We start from the raw sequence: 26999 nt of genomic DNA, 5'->3' as shown, positions 1-26999 counted from the left end.
CTACGACTGAGTTGCAGTGGCTGCAATTATGACTGTGACTTTGAATATTTTCTTATCATTGGTTATAATTATGATAGAGAATATGATTATAACCACTATTAAAACTGTGACTTTATTATGATTAGGGGTATGATTTTCATGCAAACGCATGTTTGTCGTAAGTAACCCAAAAATAAATTTTGACCAAATACTTTTCCGAATCAAATGATTTGCAAAATGGCATTGATTTGATGTTGCATATTTTGCTTTTATGTGCATATAATTTGCATATTTAAGATTTACAATTACAGTGCACTCACGATAATATAAACTAATTAAAACCAGGCCAGATTGTTCATATTTGGGAATGGCATCTAATCCCATTTATTATCGATTTTCATTACAAACTGAAAATCTAATATATGGTTAAGATTTTTACGTGTCCACGCTTGTGTTCATATAAGACTAGGTAAATGACTGCGATTATGAACCTGGTTATGGCCTAAATATAAAATAGTTGATCTATTGCAATATTTATACAAAACCAAAAGTTTTCTTTATCTATACAACTAATAAATAATTAATATACACTTCATTGAATTCTTGTCACAGGCACAATCTCAAATACAGTTTAAAGCCAAAAAATCTTAATTTCTTAAAATCTTAGAGAAACTCTTACTTACCCCATGGTGATGCTTACACCACCACCACTCATTACGACTTCCTGCTAACGTCAACAGACACACTTTTTATGCTCAAAATTTCTAAACTGTATTGTATAATAGTGGTTTAGTGTTAGTAAACTAAGTACATACATTTAAAGTAGAAAAAAAAAATCGGAAATAAATACTTATATCTAATACAATGAATAGTAGTAGTAGTAGTTGTAGTAGTAGTCGTTAAAGACCAGCAAACAATTTGCACATAAATGACAAAAGCAAAGCAAACAAAAACAAAATGGTTATTATAATCAAGAGGGTAAAAAGTTTAGAAAATTTAAAGTATAAAAAACCGAAACTTTTGTAAGATGGTTGATGTTTAATTAAAGGACCTCAACTGCCTGCTGGGTTTGATACAATGTCCTTGTTGCGGCGGTAGTAGTAGTGGTAGCAGTAGTTGTGGGTTGTGTTTGTAGTGGTAGTAGTTTCTTAATGGCTGAAACAGCATTTGGTATTGGCTGTTGTTGTTCTTAAGTATCTATGTCTGTCTGTCTGTATGTATTCAAAGAATATTTTTGGGTAAAATACTTGTGTACATGTAATAAAATAACATGATGATGCCAATACACGCTTATTCAAGATTATAGTACCATGAACAAGTAATAGTACTTCTTGTAATTTTTTCCTTTATTTTGTTTTTTTTTTTGTATTTATTTATTTATTCTTTTAAGATTTTTATTCTGTAGAGTTTTATTTTTTGTTGTTGTTCATGTTTTTTTGCCTTTGTATTGTATTTTGTTACTAATTCTGATTTTTTTCATGTTGTTGCTTTCATTTCATCCTTAGAAGAATGAAAAGAAAAAAAAACTTGCTTATGTATTAGTTTTGTCGATAATAAGTTTAAAATTTTTCCTTTTTTTCCCCAAAAAAGAGATTCATATTTTTTGTGTTGGGTTTTTATTTTCTTTTTTAGCGGAGGTTGTTGATGCCATGGGAGGCATTGAAGGCAAACAAAACAAAAGAATAAAAATCAATATTATGAGATATTAGAAAAATTATAATGGTTTTTTAGAGTTTCTTTTTGAAATTATGTATTTTGTAAGGGAATGAGTTTGCTTTCATTTTGTAAATGCCTTTCATAATTATATTAATTTCAAATTAATAAATAGTAAGATGAGTGTTTTATTATTTAATATGCTGTGTTTTTTTTTGTTGTTGTTTAAGATTACCGGACAAAGTGGGGGATTTTTTTCTCAATATAAATGAAATCAGTTTTGAAATAGTATATTGAAGGCGAAGGATTTAGAACATTTAATTAGGAAACTGAATTATGTGTATTAGGGTGGGTCAATTTGTTCGGGCGTGAAAAAACGTGACAGGAATATAGCATAATAGGAATCTACACAAAATTCTAAGAAAATTACCAAAATAAAGTATGGGTCTAAAATCAAAACCTAGCTCTCGCTGAGAGACTTCAAAATACACGTTAAAGAAATATCACTGTCAAATAAATTGACACTTTTTGATTAGAACAGAATAACGACCCAATATTTCTGAAAATAAAGCTCCTTGGGTTTCACAAAAAAAATCGCCAAAAATCCATTTATGTTCAGAATGAGCTGAAATTTAAAATATAAATAATCCTGAAAAGGCTTTAAATATGTATAACAAAAGTAAAAATCTTAATAATTTTTTGGAAATTAATCTATTATTTATTTATGTTTTAAACAAAATTTTCTCTTATAAAATATCAAAATCAACTCTGACTAATAATGACAACTAACACCCAAAACTCAATTTTATTAATCACAAGATTGCCTTATTTATTTGTATTGCTTCTTATAAATAATTCCTTTCAAAATTGGCTTTTGTTTCTAAATTCTACGTATGTTATTGAATTTATTATTATGCACATTGCACTGACATTTTATCTATCACCAACATCAATATCATATCTAAAACTCCCATCATTGAAGAAATTCTATTCATAAAAACATGTCACTGTCATTATCACACATTTAAATAGGCTACTAAATCAGTGATAAATAAATAGACTCCGTGGCGCAACGGTAGCGCGTCTGACTCCAGATCAGAAGGTTGCGTGTTCAAATCACGTCGGGGTCAATATTGTCTGAAGATTTTTTTATAGCATTTCACAATCTTTCAAATTAATTAATATTTTTTAATATGTACTAAACTTTATCATTTTAAACACAATCACTCTATTCTAATCATAAATTATTACAAATCACTGTACAAGTAAATTGTATTTTTAAAAACAATTTCTGTAACTAAAAAAAAAAATAATGATAAAAAACCGCCATTCTATTTTTTAAATGCACTAATATGTTTGTTTTTATTTATGTAATTGTTTATGACCTCATGCGGGTACGAACCCGTAACACAGAAATATATAAGTACAACTAAATAGTATTAGAACTGAACAAAGAACAGTTAATAAACAATAACAATTGTTAGCACTTAATAAACATTTGAGCAACGATTTATAAATAGACTCCGTGGCGCAACGGTAGCGCGTCTGACTCCAGATCAGAAGGTTGCGTGTTCAAATCACGTCGGGGTCATAATTCGGAATTATTTTTTTAATAGCATAAATAATTATTCTTTTTAACGATAATATTTTTTAGTAGATATTTGACCTCTTTTATAATAAATTAATAATTAATATTTTAGCTGTAATTAATTAATCCCGGTTTAAACGCTCGATTTCTTTAACATATTTCCAATTTTAAACTGAACTTAATTTGTATATAAATTAATTCAGACAGATTCAATAACTTTTGTAGAAATATTTTAAAAATGACTTGTTTTTTGAGAAAAATCAAGTTTAGCTACCCATTCGAAACTATAACAATAAATTGGATTATTCCGTTAAAGGTAATTTCATCCTGAAATAAATTATTAATAAAATTTGCAAAAATTAAAAATAAGTTCACAAAAGTGAAATTTTATTATATTTTTTTTAATTTTGAGAATTTCATTAAACTCAATAATTGATATCAAACATTTTTATAAGATAAATTGGTATACCGGTAACGATAATTGCACTTATTTCTGTAACGGTAGCCAATCTTGAGAAAAATAAACGCAGATTAAATGCAAATATATATTTTAAACGCTTAATTTTAAATAGTTAACCATGGTTTAACTATTAACTGTTTAATAAAACTACCAATTGAAACTTTCATTAAACAAATAACTTAATTTATCTTACTCTAATTAATTAGCTGTTACATTTAAAAACTACCCAAAGTTGACCTAGTTTTATGGGACTCCGTGGCGCAACGGTAGCGCGTCTGACTCCAGATCAGAAGGTTGCGTGTTCAAATCACGTCGGGGTCACAACTTAGAATTATTTTTTTTTGTTGAAAATTATTATTTAATTACAAAATATGACCATAAATAAAACATGTTTATAATAATTATTTTTCAACATTTTAAAAAAATTCTCCAAAAAGTCTATTTGTTTAGTTTAAATGTTATATGATTAATTTGGTTTACTGCATAAAAAAATACTAGTTTAAACTTTGTTTAAACCTGGTTTAACTGTTTACTGCTTAAAAAACTACTAGTTTAAACTCTGTTTATATCACTAATCTTGATTATTCTATACTAAATAATTCGCTCTTGGATTTATTAACCCCTTTAAGTACAACTTATTTTATAGACTCCGTGGCGCAACGGTAGCGCGTCTGACTCCAGATCAGAAGGTTGCGTGTTCAAATCACGTCGGGGTCAAGAGAAATATTTTTTTATTATTTATAAAATAATCCAAAAGATAAATAATCATAATTTTTTTGTTCGTGGGAAAATTTCTTCAAAACTATGTTTTGAGTTTTTGATCTTTGAACTGTCAGACCAAAGACTATAAATATATATATTTATAGTCTTTGGTCAGACTTTCTAAATTTACTTTCACTGCCATAAATCATTTCATTGATTTATTTATTAAATTAGTACATCAGAAGAATCTAATTATGTACGACTCCGTGGCGCAACGGTAGCGCGTCTGACTCCAGATCAGAAGGTTGCGTGTTCAAATCACGTCGGGGTCAATACAAATTGTTTTTGGGGTCAAAATAATTTTTATTCATTGAAATTCTAAAAAATAAATCAAATTTTAAAATTCTGAAAATCCCAAAAAATTTCGAAAGAAAGTTTTTTAATAGATTTGTATGTATATTTTCAATTTCTTTTTTGTCACTTTCACTTTTGAATTACATATTAAATAATATTTTTACTTTCACTCGGATCATATTACTACAGTTTTATATAATTAATAAATTGATCGGCAAACCTTTAATGGACTCCGTGGCGCAACGGTAGCGCGTCTGACTCCAGATCAGAAGGTTGCGTGTTCAAATCACGTCGGGGTCAAGAAATATTATTGCAAAAATATAATTTTTAAAGACAAAATTATAAATAATATATAATTTGAATAATATATTGAAATTTATGGGAATTTAAATTAAGAATCAAAATTATAAGGACCATTTAATTAATCGAATTAATAAATTATCTAATTAATGCAGTATTTAGTTTCTACATACGAACTGATAATAAAATGCATTATCCTAGTAAGTATCGTGCGATTCGAATTTGACACAATTTTCTAGCCGTACTAAAATAATGCAACTCTGATGACCGCTAAAAAGAAAATATTATTTTATAATACCTTTTAAATTGAATTGGAAATATGATCATATGTATATTGAGAGATCCAATGACCAAAGTTGATCAGAATTATTGACATTTTAGAACCAATATTAAATTATAAACCATTGCAATGTATATGAATCATTGCATTGTAAATGCATTGGTGCACTTTTATAGACTCCGTGGCGCAACGGTAGCGCGTCTGACTCCAGATCAGAAGGTTGCGTGTTCAAATCACGTCGGGGTCACAAATAATATTTTTTTTGTGACAAATGTATACAAAATTTTAATTAAAATGTTTAAAATATCACAAATTCTATACTTGAGAATATATCGCTCATTTGCTGCAAGAACGTCATAATTCAAAAAAAGTCTTTTCGAGAAAAACGACTTTGAATGTTTTATGATATTTTACTATTTCTTAAATAAATTTTCAACAAATCATGCGATTTCTGAAATAAAACCTGATTTAAATAGTTAATATTGACATCTTTCTAATCTGTATTTAACCCAAATTTTTACAACAAAAAACACTCATACAAAAAATAATTGATTTTTTTGAAAACTGATAAAACTATATGAAAGACTAAAAAACGACGCATATTTTGTATTAATCAGTTCAAAACACCCGGATTTTGAGTTATGACGTTGTTGCAGCAAATGAGCGATATATTGAAATAATATTTAGGAAAGTATTGCATACTTCTGTATTGTTATTGAAAATTTTCTATTATCCTGTAATCGTTTAAAAATTTTCCAATATTTTATTGCATTTGGTTAAAAATATTACGAAATTATTTCGAAATTTTAAGCCTGAATTTTGTATACATTTTTGTAGACTCCGTGGCGCAACGGTAGCGCGTCTGACTCCAGATCAGAAGGTTGCGTGTTCAAATCACGTCGGGGTCATATCATAATGTTCTTTTTTATCCCTGAAGACTAAAAATTTATTTAATTAATTGTTTGTAGGATAATATTTTTAAAATGAATTTAAATTTTTTTATAGATTAGGCACTATTAGAGATAATTTTCTAATGTTGTTACTGCAACAACAAACTAATAATATTGGAAAATGTTTGAGAGAAAACAAGAAATTTTCTTAAAATTGTCTGACATTTTAATCTATAGCTTTTTTCCACTTAAACGATTATGCTGATTTTTAATACCAAACTGCTTAGGACAATGATACACATTGATATATGAATGTCAGTTATATTGGTTGTGTGTTTTGGACGTGAGCGTGATTTACACAAACAGACATACTACATAGCCAAATCATAAGGATCATGATTATATATACCATTTGAATGGTTTTCTGTAAATATATTTTAAATATTGAAAATAAAAAACTTTAATTTCTCTAAAAGCACTCCAAATTTTTAACTGATTAAAATCTACAGCTGTCACATCATTTACACAAATTTATATCAATATTACTAAGAAAAAGTATATTAAACAATTCAAAGTTTCTGTTCAACCATTCTGCTCTAAAGCTCTTCTTCGCTTATTTGCTAATTAAAAATAACCTTCAAAATAGTTTTAGACATTAAGATAACTTAAACATTTACACAAATTGTATAAACATAAAAATATGTATATATACAATAATTTAAGTATAATAAAAACCATTAATTCATTCATTCATTGATATTCTAATTCCATTTAAAATTTTACTGCGGATTATAAAAGAAAAACTTATACTCTCTGGCACACGCACAGACAAATACACAAAAATAATTTAAAATGAAATCTACAATAATGGCCCTTTTTCGCAGCCATTACAGATTAATGTGCTGCCACTGTTACAACTACTACTAGTGTTCCACTGCTCCACTCCACATCATTACACCTACCTATCCAGCGTCCCACCAACGATTACCAACCAACAAAACCTCCTTAAGTTACCAGTTGTGTTGTGTGCGCCTCGATTTTTTTTCTTTTTCCTTTTTTGAAGGGAACGCGTTCAAATGCTGCTTAAAGGCATTAGTTTATGTTAGTGTTACTACGACTATTTTAATGGTATTACAAAACACATTTTACTTACAACGAACACAAACTCACACACACCAAATGTTGCATAGATGAAGAAAATATTTGAACGCAAAACTTCATTAGCGAAAGCAGTGCAGACGGGAAAATATACTCTAACGAACGTTATTTTCAAAATTCAAATTTACGAGTTTTTAGCTAAGAACTCTGTTTTTTGTTGTTGTTGTTGTTGTTGTTATTATTATTGTTGCTATTTTGGTTGCTGTTTGCTATTGAAGAGAATGGGTTGTAATTGTTTTTTATATCATCTATACTTTCTTATAGAAAGTTTACACTATATTTCTATACAACATATTTATTGTCGTAGAGTTGGTAAATTCTTAGTTTAGCAGGGAGGGGGTTTTATGCGTCTCCACTAACTTTCTCACTATTTGAAATTGTTATTATAACTGCCGTTAAGTTCCCCCACAGGGCATCATTCTCTATCGTTGATAATCTTTACTTTGGGCAGAGTTTTAAAGGTTTGGGGTAGTTTTTATTTTTGTTGTTATTATAAATATAATTACCATTAAATTTTAAGATTTAATTTAAAATGAAAATAGTGTTATTAATGGAAATATTGAATATTTAATATTATTTTTAAAGTAATGCAGCCAACACATACTATGCAATGGATTCTGGCGAAAAGCACTAATCGATCTTTACCCTGCCATAGTTATATGTATAAGAAGTTACTGTGTAAAATGAGATATATTATATCTTGTTTGCTTATTGAACGAAATCTCTATCTAAACTCTAAAGAAATAATACAAATTTGAACTCATTTTTACTTTCGAAGCCATAGGGTAACATAGAGACGACGTAATTGTCAAAAACCTAAGTCTATTGTCAAAAACCTAACTCTTGCAACAACAAAATACATGCTAGTCAATGTATTTTGTTGTTGTATCAGACATATATTTTGTTATATTTTTTTGTTTGACAAATCAGAGTGTCTCGTCTCTATGTATAATTCTCTATGTTCGAAGCCCTTGATTATGTTGAATACAAAAGCCATTTTTTACTTGGAAATTTGTGTAAATTGTTTTTAACGTATTAGTTCCGAGACTTGAAGAAAAATTATGAACAATTTTGACAATTTATCAATCCATCATAAACAAATTGGGCAAAGACAACATTTCATACATGAAATGTCAGAGATGGCTTCAAGATTCAAAATACTTATGAATATTACGAAGTCTATCGGCGCTATTCCGATTCTGATGAGATTTTAGTAAACAAGAAATTAACGGACCATCTGAGATGACGAATGTTATTTCAAAACTTGCTGTAAACATAAGTATATTCCAATATTAATAGTTGGGTCCTAAAATTATCGCCTGGCTCGTTTGATTCCCGCACACAGGGAAATATGTAGAAATAACCTTACTCTCTTTCAAACTCAGATTTCTACGCAAGATTGAAGAGCGACGTGATTGGTTATAAATTTATCTGGTTTTTTATTGATGAAAATGAGAAGGAGATTACTCAAAATTTCATATGATACAGTCCAACGCTGTTTGCATTCTATGAGGTCTGATGTCTCCTCTGAACTTTCGGACCTATCTGGCTTTTAGGTTGTGTAAATTTTGCATTCTCTTAAATGGCGCTATGTTAACGTGGCATGTTCCTTTCATAGAATGTATCAGATCTAAACCCGTTTTCTACCACTTTTGTAAGAGAGAGACATTGAAAAGAGGGATTGGATTTAAAGATCATTTTTGGGTCTAAATTCGGGATAGAGAAAACCACTCTCGAGAATGTTAAGAAAGGTACTTAGAATGACCTTCGTCTTTTTCATAGGATGTCTTTTCAATACATGGGCGGATGATGGGGATATACTTCTACACCTACTGTCACTAGATTTAAAAGGGATGGAGATGGCGAGGAACTCGGCAAATAGATAGCAGGTTACTTTAAAATGAGAAAAAATCATCTGGGTTTATTGTAACTCTTTGGATAATGAAAACTTTGAGTGGACTTTCCTAGTTGTCTATACGATGTAAAGATCATTCAGAGATTCGTATAGAATGGGGAGAAATTTGTCTAACCGCCAGTAACACGAAGTCTGGTTATGTTTTAACTAATAGCTATACTGACAGGTTTCATACAAAAATTATTTTAACCGACAATATAACTATTAGTTAAGGCATAACCAGACTTCGTGTTAATGGGGGTAAAAGTCTCTTATCTACGTCTAAATGCTGAAAGTTCACCGTTCACCAGTGTAGGGTTATGTACAACTAAAAATTTGAGTGGAATTCTGCAGTTCTCTTCCAGGAACGATTATATACGACGTAAAGAACATCCCGATATTATTCGTAGACATGATATGCATATCGCGTGAATATTTTCACAGATGGCTACACGGCTTCCTGATCACTGCAGCATATTTTTAATAAAGTAAGTTTCAGACTATAGGCGAACCTTTTTTGTACAACCATTGTAAATCTCTTAAGCTAATGGCAGAGCAGTTTAACATTGCAATCATTTGGTTTCTGACATACAAAAATATTCAGGGTTTTACTTGATTAAGAACGCTTTCCATGCCACTGCTCTCCTAAATATCGGTCATTGATTTTTAGTGCATTATGAGCTTGAGCTTGGTTTATAATGAGAAGAATATTCGAAACATGTCTGCTGCTATCATAATGGTCAACAGGTCAAAGAGTGTTGTTTGGATAAAACGAAAGAGTGAAGATTGGGTGAGACGATGTGAACACAGAGAAAGAAAAAATTGATTGTTGAGACAGACAGGTTTTAGACAACATCACGATCTCAGTTATCGTGCGGTACTTACCGACAAAAATAGAACCGACTATGTGCGACTCAATCCAAGAACATCAAAATACCATTTCAGTATATTGTGAGCGCTATAGATTACCGACTTTCGTTGGCTATACGAACCTGAACGATCATTTGTTTCAGCAGATCATGCAGTCTATTCAACAATAGATCTTTTGCAGACTTAAGGTAAGGTCACACATGACAAATATTTGACTAAAAAGACGTAACCACTAAATAAAATACATTTGAAGTAATTTATTTATTTCAAAAACTTATTTTACTTAAGATGAATCACAAAAAAAAATATTTATTTTATTTAATTTGATGCTGCTTGATCTTACAAAACATTTTTAATAGTAAACACGTCAAACAAATTTGTGTTAAAAAAGTGGTTACGCTTTTTTGAGCAAATATTTGCCATGTGTGACCCTACCTTAAGTCCAGTAATAGTGTTACCAAGTGACTTGGTGATGGATATGTTTTGATCTATGCTTAGCTTTACTATATCCCAAAACATAAGTATTCAAATATAGTATTCAAAATATTTTAGCATTTTATGTTTGTATCTGAAATCCATATGCTAAATTACTCGTATATATAAAATGGCAAATGTTTTCTAAGCATGCAACTAAGTATTATCTAAATATTGTGATTATATATCTTAAACTTCTGTCTACCTTTTCCTTAAGACCATCACCACCCCCTTCCCTTATACTCCTCCTCGATAATTTATATTTTAAACACTACTCTCACTACAGCCATTAAGTTTTTTTTCCAATTTTTTTTTCGCTGTAATAAAAAATTGTTGTGTAGATACTAAATTTTCTAGTTCTTCTTATTTCTTTTATTTCTATTTTTTATTTTTTTTTTTGGTGTGTGTTATTTTTTCACTTTGGCTGGCATTAGTGTTTATATTTTTTTGAAAAGACGATTTATGTACAGTTCGTTAGGGGTAAGTTACGACTATGGCAGCACAGTCGCTCAGACGTCGCTGATGATGTGCTTGCTCGCTCGCTGGCTGTTTGGCTGACTGGGTCTAAGATGCTGTTCTATATTGTTTTGTTTTGTATTGTAAGTATCTACAACGTCTGTAGGATTTTTGTATTGTATGGAATCAAATTTAGAGTATACGATAGAGTATAGTGTTGCCTAAGGTTTATTTTACCAAAAAAAAAAACGAAAAATTGAAAACTTGAAAGCAGAAACAACCAAAAAAAAAACGCTGCTTTCGATAGGTGAGCGAGCACACTGCAAAAAGTAAGAAAAAAAATTAAGTAAGCGGTGGCAGGGTTGTAGATACATTCATACAGTTATAATAAAAAGAAACGAATTACAAAAGGTTGCGTTAGTTTAGATATTTTTTTTTAAGACATTTACCCGCTTTATTTTAAAGTCGCTGGGTGGTTGAGGTGGTGTTGAGTAGTTGCTCTGTTATGGGAAATGTAGTCAAATATTATTTCGTGGCAGTAGAGTATAGTGTGGCTGTTGGGGAGGGGTGGTTGGTTGGTTGGCTGAGGTGGCTATAATAAATTTCAAACTATAAAACAACATTTTATGGGGCATTAAAGTAAAATTTTACAGTTTTTGTATTAGAAAAAATAAAATACATTTAATTTTTTTTTTGTATTTTGCTGCTTATTTTAAACAGCCATAAAACGTTGTTGTAACGCAGTAACCATCTTATTGTTACATACATTCTTATTTACTGTGCCGTAGACGTTTTACATTTTAGATTCATACAATACATAATAATTTTAGTAGGCAGGCAATAAAATTAATACTTTTAGCTATAACTAATATATAAGTAAATATAGGACTGTAAACAATTTTTATTTAAGTTTTTCTTTAAATAAAGTTATAATATTTTACAATTTATATGTATGACCCTCTAAACTCCTCAGACCACTGGCAAGGTACGTGTCCGTTACTGTGCATGCTGCAAACATTTTTTATGGCTTTTCTAAGATATTTTATTTCTAAGCTTAAATTCTTTTAGATATGTTGTTGATATGAGTCCTGTTGGAACATAGATATTTTGGCTGTAACAGCAATAAGATTCGTAGTAGGTAAATACTAAAGAATGTATTCTCTGGGTATATGAAATAGGAATGTTAATGGGCGTGGCAAGTGCTTATCCCGCCCACTTTTTAAACTAATTAAATCAAGATCATAATCTAGTTGTATATTAATTTTTAACTCATTATTTTTAAAATTTGAGTTTTGCACCGCTATATTGGACAAATGTGACAGTGTCTTCTTTCAAATAGATTTACTAAGAAAGAAATTCAAAGGTTTTGGGGTTAAAACGGGTAAATTTCGTATTCAATTAAATAAAGGCACACATGTGTTTGGTACATTTGTGAAACTCGAATTTTTAGGGGAAAGTGTATTTAGGTACATTTTGGCCTTCACTTATCAAGAAATATTATAAGTCCATTGGGAGTATGATTTTAAAATGTACAATAGATGGCGTACCTTTTAAAAGCGGTTTTTGTTTTTAATAACTTGTAATTTTGAAGGTTCTTTTATTCTCACTTAGTTATTGAATATTATAGTGTAAACAAACAAGGTTTTTTTTGCTTCGAAAATGTAGAATTTTGTACTAACGAATTTTTACAATTGCTCACTAAAGCATATGGTGGATGTGTTTCATCGGTTTCAACGTGCGAGAGATGGTTTGTTCAGTTCAGAATTGGTGATTTTGACACGGAAGACAAAGAGTGCCCTGGCCAGCAAAAAAAGTTTGAAGTCCATGTGAAGCCTGGCCAACCAGTTGAATGGACACCAAAGTCAAATATCCATGACGCTAAGATAATGCTCAGTATTTAGTAGGAGCAAAAGGGTCCTATCTATTAAGAGCTGCTGAAATCTGGCCAGACCATCACAGGGAACCTGAACCGAACACAACTGAAAAACGTCCAGAATATGAGGCCAGACATGAAACTGTAATATTCCATCATGACAACACTCGGCCACATTCTGCAATTCCTGTTAATAACTATTTAGAAAGAAGTGGTTGGGAAGTTTTGCTTCACCCGCCTTATATTTTAGACGGTGTCTCGTTAGATTCCTATTTGTTTCGATCGATGCAGAACGCTCTCTCTTGGTTCAAAGTATCCGAAATTGGATTGATTCGTTCTTGGTCTCAAAAGATGAGCAGTTCTTTTGGCTCGAAATCAATATGTTGCCAGAAAGGTGAGAAAAGGTCATAGCTAACAATTGCCAATACTTTGAATAAATTTATATTGTACAAATGTTAAAGTTAATGTCTGAGAGAATTCTTATTATCAGAGTTATATTGTGGACTTTTATGGGTATAATTTTTGTGAAAGATCTTAACCCTCTAGCTCCTCTCTCTAGGGGTCAATTTGAACCTTTTTTCGAGAAAATAAAAAGGATTGAAATATTCTACGAAAATGTTTGCCGAAAAATATTAGTGAGGTTCCCCAAAGATACCAAAGTTGTTGGTAAAGCTGCTTTCAGTCATATAGTTATAACTCAGTCATTCTGGCTTTTTTTCCTACCGGCCTATCCACAGACTATTACTATTAAACGCAAAACTATTGTTTGTCTACGATTATTTTTATTTCTTTTTATTCTCTCAAATTGTGTTTTATTCAGATAAATCATTTGGCTGTTTAGTGTTTCCTTTTATATTAGTTTTATGTGCTGCTACCTCTTGTTTATTTCATACAAAGAAGAAACAAATACCAGAGAAATACAGAGAAAAAATATCCAGAAAATAAAATAACAATACATAGTGTGTGCTAGCATCAAGGCCAGTCTTAGTCCATTTTTTTAGATTTATGTTGGTGATTATTTCTAAGTTTTCTTGCCTTTATTTTTCTACTATATTTTTTGCTTTTTAGTTTAGTTTCCCTTAAACTGCCCTTCTCCCACTCTACGAGCGTGAAATAAATAAAAAGGTTAAACCCTGCTGGAAGTCTTCAAATAAAAATCTCCTTTTTGCCGATACCAAAGCTACCGTTTGTATACATTATTATTTTATTTATTTTTTTTTTGTTAAATTTTTTCGGTGGTCTCTCTCATTATCAAAATTGTTGTACTATGTATTATTATTATTATTGTTGTTGTTGTTGTTCTGTATTTTGTTTAGTTCCTCTTTTTTATGGCCATGGTTTTGAACAAAAAACTACAATAATGGCTTTTTATATTTTCATTTATCCCCTTGAAAAAAAAAAATAAAAAAGAAGAAGCTGGAGCTGGAGCAGAAAACACTCAAACTCACATACAAATTTAAGATGTTCTGTACATAAATTTTCTTAAAAAATATAATAGAATAAGTTGTTTTTTCAGGAATTTTATCGATTTTTATTGATAAAAATCTAAACAGAAATTAAGATATTTATGCTTTAAAGGGCTTTGGTTTTTGGGAAGAATCATTGGAAAGGGTCTGTAATTAGATATTTTTTTGAGACTTATATAAATATATTAATTAGTCAATGTCAAGGCAGCTTTAAAAGCTGCTGATATTTAAAAAGAAACTTTATTTAAAATTAATATTTAGTTACTTATAATTCAAAGTTAACATTATATTATAAAATGTTGCTCTCTGATGATAATAACCATAATATGAGAACAAAATAATACAATTTCATCATAAAAATGATTGCCACAAACATATGCTTAATTATTATAATCATCAAATGATAATCTTAATCTGGTATAAACCTTCATTATAAACAATATTGTCACAAACATGTACTTAATTGTGACAATCATGATTGCTGTAATCATGTAAATCTAAACTATAACTTATATAAATAATTAAAATTTTAAACCAACTTTTTGAAGATAATCAAAATTCCAATTTAAAATATCTTTAAACAGATTTTAAAATTTTTTGAACCGCTCTTTAGAATTTAATGAGAATATCCGAAATGAAAATACCTTCATATTCTAGTTGTAACTGACTGTACCCAAATTCTTTACTGTTTATTATTTTAAACAAGGTTTTCAGCAGTTACAGCAAAGCTACCGTTACCGAAATACTTCTAAATACCGTTACCGGTATTTTAGAAATTATTTGAAATTATCTTATTGAAATCTACAGTATTTAAAATGTAATATAAGTGGCTTTTTTAATTTTCTAAAAATTTATTATTAAAATAAACTAACAGCGAATACTTTCGGTAAAATTACCCTAAATGAAATAAAACAAAATACCGTTACCGCTAAGCTACCGTTACCGAAATAATCCAAATTATCGTTTCGAATTGTGGCTAACATTGATTTTAAATAAAATATATAAAGCATATTATAATCTAGATAATAAAAAGTACTAAAATCACACAACATTAACTCTTAATCCGAGAAGGTCAAAGGTAAGACTTTGAAACAAATTTGATTTTTCATGGAAACAGCGAAATTTTATTGATTGTTAGATAGCTATGACCTTTTCCCATCTATGTGGCAACACATGGAATCCGAGCCAAATGAACTGAACATCTTTTGACGCTAAAAACAAATCAAACCGATATCGGATGCTCTGATCGAAAGTGAAGCGTATCCCAGAGAGAGTGTTCACCGAAACAAATAATATTCGGTGTTGAGTTTCACAACAATATTCATTGAGTAATGCCTCCAATTCTTAGTCTTCAAACATTTTTTACTGGTCTGGGAGGTCATTGTCTTCCGTATCAAAATCACCTATTCTGAACCGCACAAACCATCTCTCGCACACTGAAACACATTCACCATAAAATTCGGTGAGCAATCGGTATGATTCAGCGGCACTTTTTTACAAATTAAAGAAGTAAAGTAAAACTTTCCGCACATGACGCTTTGTTGGCAAAAAAATCGTAATTTTCGAATTATAAAAACACTTTGTTGTTTACACTATTATATTCAATAATAAAGTTAGAATAAATGACAGATATGTACCATTCAAAATGACATATAAGTTATTAAAAACAAAAATTCAGAATTTTTTAATTATGCTTTGATCAAACTTCAGCAAAATATATCTTGAAGCCGGAAATTTGTTAAAACAGCAGAAAAATCCAAATCGATTTTTTCTCTGGAAAATTTGTATTCACCCAATTTTTTTCACCATAACTTTTATTCATCATTTTTTTTTTAGCAGAGTTGTTTTTTATAAATTTTTTTTAAATTTTTCTACTTACTATGTTCTGTACACAGACAAATGGAAAGGCCTCTCAAATAAAGTATAATGCAATTTAGAAAGTTTGATCGCAATTGTCCAATTTCAAGAAAAACATTTTTAAAACCGACATTTTGAAGATAATCTAAGCATAAAATTATTGAGCCCAGCCATATCATGATTAAACTTCAACCATAATATTGTTATGCTCAAGTTGCACTTTTTATTAATGTGCTCTATTGCGTAAAAGACCTTACCTCACAATATTTCAAAATAACTAAATCCAACATTGCTATAATTTCTACCACTACAAATCCATTAAAATGTTTAAACATAAAATAAGCTTGATTTTAGGACAAATAAATTTATTTACCAAATGCTAAACTTACGAGTATTTATATTTAGTATATTACCAGCTGCTATAGTTAAACTAAAACATTAATACCCATGATTTATTATTAAGAGTACTGGGTTGTAAATTAAAATTGTTAGATTAGATTTTGTGAGAGTGTTTGTGTGTGGCTGTGTGTTTTCTTAACAGCAAAACAACAACAAATATTTACGATTTATATGCGCCAACCCCACCACCTCCCATCATACATTATAGGCAGCCTCTGATTCAGCTTCTATTACAGCTTGGCCGGGTAATTTTGTTTATATTTGAATTTGAATTTATAACATAACTACTTTTTAAAAGTGCCACAAATGTTGCAATACATTCTTCTACTACTGCTACACTACATCTTTATTTTATTTTAACTTCTTTTGCAGTTTTAGCCTGTTTTTTTTTCTTCTGCTGCTGCTGCCGAACATGGCATAATTCTTACGCTGTTTTGTATTTATATATATTTTTTTTCTTTTCTATATTTATTTTGTTTTTGTTGCGCTCATCTTATATATTATAAATTTTTTATTTTCTAAATTCTTTTACATTTTTATGGCATACTTGTGCTTATTGCTAGAAAATTTTTGTGCGAAAACGAAAAGCAGCCAAGCCAGCCAGCAAAGCAAGCAAGTAAGCAGTAAGTTTGAAGGAAGTAAAAAACTGAATACAAAAAGTGAGCAGAAAAAAACGCAAATTATATCATAACTTATATAGTGCGCCATCTGGGATTTAGTTGCTTCGGTAATAATTCTTTCTTTTACTATGATGATGATGATGACGACGACTACGAAGATGAGGCAGTAGATGTAGACATTGTGGATAAGGTGGATTGGAGGAGGGCGGTTGTAGGTAAACGTTTTGGCATTTTCCCTTTTTACTTTGGCGGGATATACAAACATAGGTGGCTGCTTACTGCCACTAAACACATAAAAATCTTTCTTAGAAATGGTGTTTTGATAAAGGAGGCATGTTTTTCTCTTTGTGAAGTAGTAGTGGCAGTAGTAGTAGTCTGTGCCAAGGGAATGGGATGTTGAATGTAGAAAATATATGAACAAAAAAAAAAAACAAGTAGTAAAAACGATTACAACAATAGCGAATAAATATGCAAAAGAAATGGAAAATGTTTTCTAATAAATTTCGCTTTATGTATGTAAAACAGTTTTTCAATGAATGCGATGCTGTTAGTTTTAAAAAGATATTTAAAAATTAGAATAATTAATTTATTAGAAAGTTATTACCCAAAAGCGGGCAAAGTTCTTAATCGGATACGTCATTTTACTTGGAACTCGTTTGAGTTCTAGCCATTTCCATAGGTGATGTATTTTTATGGAGTCATATAGTTTATGTTTCGTTTGCCTCTTCAGTAATTCAATTCATAATCTGCCTTAATCGAATCCAACCTGGTCTTGGAATTATATTTTTGGACATTGAATTTTTGTGTTTTGTACAATTGTAGTATTGATAGAAGAGATAAGCCCAACTCACATGCTGCGATGATTAAATCAATTGGATATTAATACCGATAAGCACCTTCGCTCTTTCCTGTACTCGGTCGAAAAGCTCTCGATAATAGACTTCGAAGCACAGGCTCATACGAGAGAGTTGTTAAACTAATGCTTCTTTCGACACTAGAAAAATATGTTGAGTTCTGCGGACATCACATGTGCAGAACATCGTCACCTTTTGACTCCTTAATATTGTGGAAAATTATTTGAAATAATTTGAACAAATTTCTTACTTCCCATGATTAATTCTTCATAATTTATCGATTCTATTTGGAAATATTGATATTGACACAGTTAGTTTCCATCCAATGTAAAAAATTTGTTCTTTTGTATGAAGCATAAAGAACCTGTGTAAACAATTTTTCACAGAAGCAAATTGAGGGAAAAACGAAACAACACTTCAATGATTTTTTTTAAAATGTTCAGTAGAGGGCAAAAACTGTTTGTGATTACCAGGGAAACCAAAATATGCAAATGCATGTTTTTTCTGGTGAGTCTAATGAGCACATGGATAAGATATTTACACGTTTCAGAACTATTTAAGAATTTTGGCATCGATTTGTTAGTGCATATTTTACCCTTAAATACATATTTTTGCATATATTTGTTTTAAGAGCATATTTATGTCATATTTTGCGTTTTTAGAGCATATTTTACTGTTTAATAGCATATTTTGACTTTATTAAACACAAATTTTGTCTTACTTATTTTTCGCTGTTCTGTTACAGGTTTTTACTTCCTTTGTTTAAAATTCAAAATTGAAAAATAGATGGCTTTTCACCAAAAAAAAATTAAAAAAACAGAAATTTTTTTTTTTAAAATTTAAAATAACAATTCGAAAAAAATTTTTATCCAAAAAATGAAAAACCTTAAAAAATTTTTCACCTAAAAAAAAAAATTTTCTTCCAAAAAATTAAAAAACTGAAAAAAAAATTTTGTTCACCTAAAAATATTTAAATTTTTTATTTTGAAGTATAATTAGGTGAAGGGTATATAAGGTATATAAGATTCGGCACAGCCGAATATAGCTCTCTTACTTGTTTTAATATAAAATAAGCACTATTTTAATAATAGCTCCATCTAAATATCATATCAATATCAAGTTCTAATTCAAACTTAACCGTTCTAAGTGTTAAAGAAATATTGTCTTTTAAATTTGCTCCTGTAACATCAGTTGATGTCGAAAGAACATTTTCTATGTATAAAAATGTTTTCAGATCCAATCGACAACGATTTTTATTTGAAAATTTAAGTAAATTTTTTTTGGTTAAAAATTATGTAAAAGTTTGTTTTTTTAAGAGCATATTTTTTAAATTTTAAGAGCATATTTTAAAGTTTTTACTGCATATTTAAAGCGCCTAAAACGCTTTTTTTAGAGCATATTTCCGGTTTCCCTGGTGATTACATTTTAAGAGAATTTGAAAATCCGAATACATCATATTAAGCAAATTCCATTTGAAAATATATTTACATTGTTTTTCTTTAAAATTTTTGCAATTATTGCAAAATAAATCTATTTTTTGAGTTAATACCATTTTTCTGAAACTTCTCAATATTTTTATGTATTATTTTATCAACAAAACAGTATCAACTCAAAATATAACCAAATTTAAATAAAACAATTTGATTATTTTTAACTTGAATAAAGGCTCAATTATATATGTATATACGATGTATTTCTATTTAAATTTTTTTATTAACTCAAAATAATACCTTTTTGTTGATAAAAGGTAGTCATTAATTATCACGAAAATGGTCTCAAATGTGGTTATCGAGATGAAAGAGTAATCGGAATACGTTGAAATTTTTACAGTAGATAGATATTGATGTTGTTAGTTGATTTCTTGCAAAAAGTGAATTTTTAAAAATTTTGAGTTAATACAGTATTGTTGAACGAGTGCGATATATTAAACAATCCAAATATTTCTTTCAGTGGTCATAACAAAAATAGCAATACACAAGCTTAACATGTGCATGCGTCGCTGAAATCAATGATCAGGAGAAGTGGTCAGCTTAAAAAGTTATCAAACTAGGAAGCAACAGGTAAGAGAGCTATATTCGGCTGTGCCGAATCTTATAGACCCGTCACCAAATTATACATCAAAATACAAATTTATATATTTAAATATTTTTAGGTAAACAAAATATTTTTTTTTTCTAATTGCTTTTTTAATTTTTTGGAAAAAAAAATTTTCGATTTGTTATTTGAAAATTTTTTTGTTTAAATTTAATTTTTTTTTTTAAATTTAAAATGTTTGTTTTCTGGTTTTTTAATTTTTTTTTTTGGTGAAAAAAAAAATTCGGTTTAAAAAATATTTTTCGATTTTGACCCATTGTAGATCAAACTTACTATGGTCTTATATACGTCGTTGCAAAGGTCTTTGAAATATATATCATTAGCAAGACAAGGATTTCATCCACTAAAAAATTAAATATATGCGCTTATAATATGCACTATAAAGAGAGAAAATATGCACTAAAAATGGCAAAAATATGCAATAAAAACAAGTTTTTTCTTTGAAATATATTTATTAATAAAAAAAATATAAATTTCACTATTTTCACATTAAATATGCAATAAAATGGAAAAAATTCTAAATATATGCATTTAAAAAAAAATAATATGCAAAATATGAATTTATAACAAAATATGCAAAAATATGCAACAACAAATCGATGCCATTTTGTTGCAAATTCTTCGATTCGGAAAGATAAATTGTCAAAAGTGATTTTGAGTTACTGACTACAAACATGCATTTGCATAGAAATCCTTGCCCTGATCATTAGATATCCATATTGTCTATATTAATGACTTAGTAATCCAGATATAGGTCAAAAATAGTTCAAAAATCGAGGTTTTTCTGGTTTTTTCCTCATATCTCAGCCATTTGGTGACCGATTTTGCTGATTTTAAATAGGAAACTTCTCGAAAGCATGTCTGACAGAATTATTGAAGATTTGGATCCCGAAGATATCTGGAGTCTTCAGAAAATTGATTTCAACAGACAGACATACAGACGGACATGGCTTAATCGCTATCTATAAGGATCCAGAATATATATACTTTATTGGGTCGGAAAATTATATTGTGGAAATTACTAACGGAATGACAAACTTATATATACCCTTCTCACGAAGGTGAAGGGTACACAGAAAAAACTATTTCTTAAACCGTTTCAATTCAAATATTTGTCACATATTGAACTGGTTTCAATTATTTCATAATTAAATCAAGTATTCATTTGCTCAAAAACAAAATTTCTTGATATTTTCTATTGAATTTTGAGTTTTGAATTTGATTATTTTGATAATTGAATATACAATTTTCGTTATTGGATGAATTTCAAATACAAAAATTATTGAATAGATAATTTTCGTAATTGAAAACACATTTTTGTTATTTTTTGTTTTTTCAATTACAAAAATTATCTATTCAATAATTTTTGTATTTGAAATTCAACCAATAACGAAAATTGTATATTCAATTGTAAAAATAATCAAATTCAAAACTCAAAATTCAATAGAAAATATCAAGAAATTTTGTTTTTGAGCAAATGAAAACTTGATTTAATTATGAAATAATTGAAACCAGTTCAATATGGGATAAATGTTTGAATTGAAATATAATTTTTTCTGTGTATAAAAATAAGCAATAGCTGGTAAGATTACAACAGATAATTAAAGTGCATTACAGAATATTAAGTTAAAAAAAATTCATGCGTTCAAATGATTTCACACCTTTAAAACTCTGTACATTTTGTTATTATTGTTCTTGTTGCTGTTGTTATAATTGTTATTGTTGTTGGTACGCATATTGTTACATATTTTATATTGTTTTGTTGTGTGAAATCTTTCTTGCCTTCCTAGCAAAGAAAATAAAGTTTCTTGATTTCGTTTTCCCTTTTCGGGGCACTGAAGAAGAAAAACGCGCATTTCAACTCCCACTAAACACTCGCAACAATGACTAGAAAACCACCTTATTTTCTAAATAAATTAAATCGAAAAACTTAAAGTGGGATAAGAGCAAGAAAAGCAGCCATTGAAGAAAACTTTAAGCCAGTTTAGCAGTTAGAAAAACTACTTGAATGTCTTTACACCCACTTACACTGTTTCCAAAAAAAATGCTTAAAATTCTGGTGTTACTTCATTATTGTTTGTTTAACTTAATTCGATTGCTTTGCTATGTACATCCTTCCTTTATTGTTAGCCAGCACTAGGTATGATTTTAAATAATTTTTTGTTTGGTCGTCCTTTTTTTTCAGTACTTTAGTACAGGATTGTAAAGTACATTGTTCAATTACTTCCTAACCTTCCTAACTCTCCATCTAATCTATGTGTTTCTTTTTTCGTTGCCAACTCCTTGGCAAAACATTCTATATTTTCTTTATGTATTTCTGCTCTTTCTCTGTTCTCCAAAAAATAGGGAAAAAATACATAACACATAATAATAATAATTTTTTTTTTGGTTAAAATACAAAAAATTTGTTCAAAAATGGCGCGTTATTGTATTGTCGTCTTCATCGTCATCCTTTTTTTTGTTTGGAACACTTTAGAAAATAACTCGTACCTTTGCAATTTGTTGTTGCTGTTGTTTGTGTATAGAAAAGTTTGTTAGAGAAGCAAAAAAAAAGGATGTTTTTTGGGAAAGTTAGAATTATTTTTCTGGAGAGCTATGATACGTTGATAGTGAAGGCGGTAAAGTTGGGGACAGTTTGATTTGCATAATTAATAGTTTAAATAATTATTATCTGTGGAAATTAGGGATCCATGCTCTCTTGAGTCATACTAAATGTGCCCCTATAGATCCTATTGACGGATCATGAATTTCTTAACTTTTTTTAAGATAAAATCAACAGTTGTCAATAGAACTTATATGTTGTAGCATAGCTTTTTCAGCAATATTGACATCCTGCTGACATTTAGCAAAAGTTATAAGAAATTCAAGGTGTGTCAACAGGTTTCAATAGGGTCACAGTTGCTCAAGTCAGCACAGATTTTAATTTTATATACATACAATTTATTTTCATTTGCTATAACAATTACTATTCTTTCATATCATTTTTAAAAATTAACAATATTTTTCTTTTTTCTAATATTGTAATTTCTAATAACTATTCCTTCACTATCCCTAATATGCCAGACGGTCTCTGTTAAACTCAAATACCTACAACAAAAAACTGTATGTTGTGATGAGAAAAACTTTCATTTTTTCTACCAAAAAAAAGAGATCCTTACAGTGACTTCGTCTCCTTGTAATGGTATTAGTGTTTTTGCTATTGTTGTTGCTGTTCTTCACCATCGTCTCATCATTAAGGTATTCATCATCGACAAACAGAAAAGATGATGGGAAAAACATCGTGAAGCGCGTGCCAAACATAGAATAAAAAAGATGCAAAAGAATAAATCCTGAGAATAAAGAAAAAAAATCAGGAAAAAAATACAACAACTACAATAATAAAATCGGGAAAAAATGATTTAGTAGTTGGGCTCCTCAAAACAAAGTTTAAAGACGAATCTAAGGCACATAAAAGAGTAGAAATTAAAAAAAAAATGGCATGTGAGTTGGTCTTATAAGATGAGGTCGAAGATGAAAGAATGACAGACAAATTGTTACGATTTACGTATCCTGTAGTTATAAGACATATCAATTGATTTACAAGTTTAGTTATTAGACTGACATATTTATCTATAAATATTCAAAATAATCGTGTTATAGTTCCAGGTAAAATTGCAACATTTTAAGAAAACTAAGTTAAACAAATTATATTTAGATTCCTTAATGGACAAATAGATTAACTCCCTGAAATATAAGAAATATATGTTTAAATTTTTGCAATTGCTAAGACTTTAAATATTTTATCTGAGATTAAAACTTAACTATAGAAATTTAATAAATTTAAAAAATCATCGTGGTGTAAATATTTATTTATTTATTTTTAGGAAAATTCGTTTGCATACAATTAGTTAGTTATAGTTGGAGGAGTGTGTTTAGTGCATACAAAACTCCAAACAAATGCTCCTAAGAAATGCAACATTTTTGTTGATCTTATTATTATTGTGTAGAGTAAAGTAAAGTTATTTATCTTATATGGAAACTATGGCTTTGTATTCAGATATTCATATTATTATACAAAAATCTTTTTCAAAAATTATTGAAATCAACTTAAAGAAATTACATAATTTTATTGAAATAATAAGGAAAATAAAAAGATAATATTACTTACAATAACTAGTACCAATACAGCTGCAGAAAGTGCTCCTACGATTTGTGGGAGTATAATGAACAGAACTTAAGATAATGATTTCATTGGAATTTTAAATTTTTTTCTCAAAAAAAAAAATTTCTAAAAATGTTTCAATTGGTGTGTTTTAAAAAATTTTAAAGAATATTTTGAAAATTTTATGCGTTTAGAGTGTGATATTTTCATATTGCTCTTTTATAAAAACTAATTGCATTTGGTGTGGTTTATATAGAAATTTCGCAGAGATTCCACAATATGAATTGTTGTGGATGGGATATTATCAGACGAGTTTTTTATCATAATATATCTCTTATTTTTCTAAATGTCCATCCATGTCAAACCTCCATCATTATATCGAGCCCTTAGCGCCAAATTATCGTAAGCGACAAAACACAAATTTTACAGGAGAAGGTTTTTTTGATTATTTTGAAATTTATACGTAGAATTAAAAATGTTATGATGCGATATAATATAATTTCGTTTTTTTGAGAAATAAGCAAATAGCATGGCTTATTTCTCAAAAATATTTATAACTTTTGACAATTAAAAATTCATTGAAAAATATGACAAAAAATGTTTTTTATTGAATTTTTGCATAGATAAAAATTTTTCGAATTGAAATTAAATTTTTATTTATGAATATTTTTTACAGGTATGTAGATTTTTCTATTTAAAATTGAAAAATAAAAACGAATTTTGAAATTTATTATCAGCAATCCCGCAATTCCCAAAACAGTGTTAAAAAAATCCAAAAATGGGAATTTTTAGTTTTTTGGCTATAATATCCATACCATGGTCGGGATAATCGGAGGCTTTTACAAAATAATTAGAAACATATTAGGCCACCTAAAATTGGTTACTATATTTTGATATCGAATATGCGATTTTAGAATTTTTGCCTTAAAATTTAATTTTACATAAAAAATAGCTGTTTTTTGAATTGACCTGGTCCACTCGATAACAAATTTTTTTTAATTTTTTTTTCATTTACATAAAAAATAGCTGTTTTTTGAATTGACCTGGTCCACTCGATAACAACATTTTTTTAATTTTTTTTTTTTCATTTAAAATATTTTATGAAAACTTAACTTAATCATTATTTTTAAACAATTCTTTTTCTATTTGACACAAAAATGTGTTGTTACTCCAACAAATGAAAATTGGAGAATATCGGAAAATATTTGGACCCGCTGTTATCAAAAAACTGGAGTGTGGTGGATAAACATTTTTTTTTGAAATCGGAACACAAACGAATAAATTGAATCGTTTTAAAAATATAACATGCCCGAGGTGTCCTGATTTGAGGACCTATGGTAGCGCCCCCGGTGGGCCCATAAGGTCAAGGTTCAAAACTTAAACTCGACAACACTTTTTATTTGCGCATGTGAAATTTCAATCAAACCAATCTAACCATTTAGAAGTTAAAGATTTATTTCCCTCTTTTTGTTCGATACCACAGTATGTCGCTTACGATAAAATTCGTTTTCTGTAAAATATAAATATTGCCTTACGATAAAATCTTACCCCCTATAATTTTTAAGTTATTAACAATTTTGATATTCTGAGAACGCTAAAACATCAGTCTGTCCATACAATTTTAATTTTTGCAATAAAAAAAAATTAGAAAATGTCGCTTACGATAATTTGGCGTTAAGGGCTCGATATATTCTTTTGCAAATGACAGCAACTTTTGTCATTCATATTCAGGATGAGTTGTTGATGATCTTAATATGATCGCATAAAGAAAGATATAGTATTATGCCACTGGACAAAGAAACATGCGGTTAGAAAGCTCGACAAGTACTTATTTCCTAAAGAAAAATTATATGGTGGTGACATGAACCCAAATGTCCTAGAATATGAAAACTGATAGAGAGAGGAGCTGATAATCACTAATGAAGGTGATCAAATGGACGGTGATGTAGGAATGTAAATATTCGATTTCACTTGAATATTTCATGTCATTATTCATTAAAGAATTTATACTAGAATCGATTTTGAGATTAACTGACAGGCAGTTAGCCTGTTCCTTATATCCATCCTCTAAAATGAATTAATTCCTTAAAAACTCCTCTCTCGACAGAAGAACGGTAGAAAATAAGAGAATTCGTGCAGAAAAAAGAAGTTAAAAGAAGAATGTTTAAGAAGATTTCAAAATCTTTCCAATTTTTTTCTCGTCATATAAAACAAATTTCTACTACTACTTACTACGACTACTACAGCTTACTATTGTTGTATTTGGATTTGTTGTTGTAGTTGTTGGTGTTTTGTATATACAATTAAAAATGTAAATCAGTCGTCCTTGTATATTTTTAAAGCTTTTTTTGGTGGGAGGAAAGGAAATTTCGTGGCACAAAAAGAAAAGGAAGAATGAGGACTTTTTAAAGGTTTTTGTGGCTGCTTTTAATGTTGTTGTTGTTGCTTTAGGTCTTAGTTAGGTACACACATACAGACATACATACGTACTTGCATACATATACTGTTTTTCGCTAAACGCTAATGGCATTTTTTTATATACTCGAAAATGTTAGCGACGTCGTTAATGTTGTTGTTGTTGCTGTTACTGTTATAGTCATGTAATATGTATCTGGATGTATGAACGTGTGTTTATAT

The 26999-nt window shown here is 29.1% G+C and overlaps 1 long non-coding RNA gene and 8 other non-coding genes across 9 annotated transcripts in view; 8 read left to right on the top strand and 1 right to left on the bottom strand.

The window, feature by feature from the left end:
- Window positions 1-26999, bottom strand: part of LOC135956819 (uncharacterized) — a 128535-nt gene that overhangs the window by 21902 nt on the left and 79634 nt on the right. The window lies entirely within an intron of this gene.
- TRNAW-CCA (transfer RNA tryptophan (anticodon CCA)) lies at window positions 2691-2762 on the top strand. Its single transcript has one exon. It is a non-coding gene; the product is annotated as a tRNA-Trp (tRNA).
- TRNAW-CCA (transfer RNA tryptophan (anticodon CCA)) lies at window positions 3152-3223 on the top strand. Its single transcript has one exon. It is a non-coding gene; the product is annotated as a tRNA-Trp (tRNA).
- Window positions 3930-4001, top strand: TRNAW-CCA (transfer RNA tryptophan (anticodon CCA)). Its single transcript has one exon. It is a non-coding gene; the product is annotated as a tRNA-Trp (tRNA).
- On the top strand, window positions 4326-4397 carry TRNAW-CCA (transfer RNA tryptophan (anticodon CCA)). Its single transcript has one exon. It is a non-coding gene; the product is annotated as a tRNA-Trp (tRNA).
- On the top strand, window positions 4643-4714 carry TRNAW-CCA (transfer RNA tryptophan (anticodon CCA)). Its single transcript has one exon. It is a non-coding gene; the product is annotated as a tRNA-Trp (tRNA).
- Window positions 4965-5036, top strand: TRNAW-CCA (transfer RNA tryptophan (anticodon CCA)). The gene has a single exon. It is a non-coding gene; the product is annotated as a tRNA-Trp (tRNA).
- On the top strand, window positions 5492-5563 carry TRNAW-CCA (transfer RNA tryptophan (anticodon CCA)). Its single transcript has one exon. It is a non-coding gene; the product is annotated as a tRNA-Trp (tRNA).
- On the top strand, window positions 6153-6224 carry TRNAW-CCA (transfer RNA tryptophan (anticodon CCA)). The gene has a single exon. It is a non-coding gene; the product is annotated as a tRNA-Trp (tRNA).

The sequence above is a fragment of the Calliphora vicina genome, chromosome 4, assembly GCF_958450345.1.
Source record: "Calliphora vicina chromosome 4, idCalVici1.1, whole genome shotgun sequence".
NCBI classification, from domain to species: domain Eukaryota; kingdom Metazoa; phylum Arthropoda; class Insecta; order Diptera; family Calliphoridae; genus Calliphora; species Calliphora vicina.
Note: the sequence above shows the minus strand (reverse complement) of the source record. Positions and strands in the feature narration are given on the sequence as shown.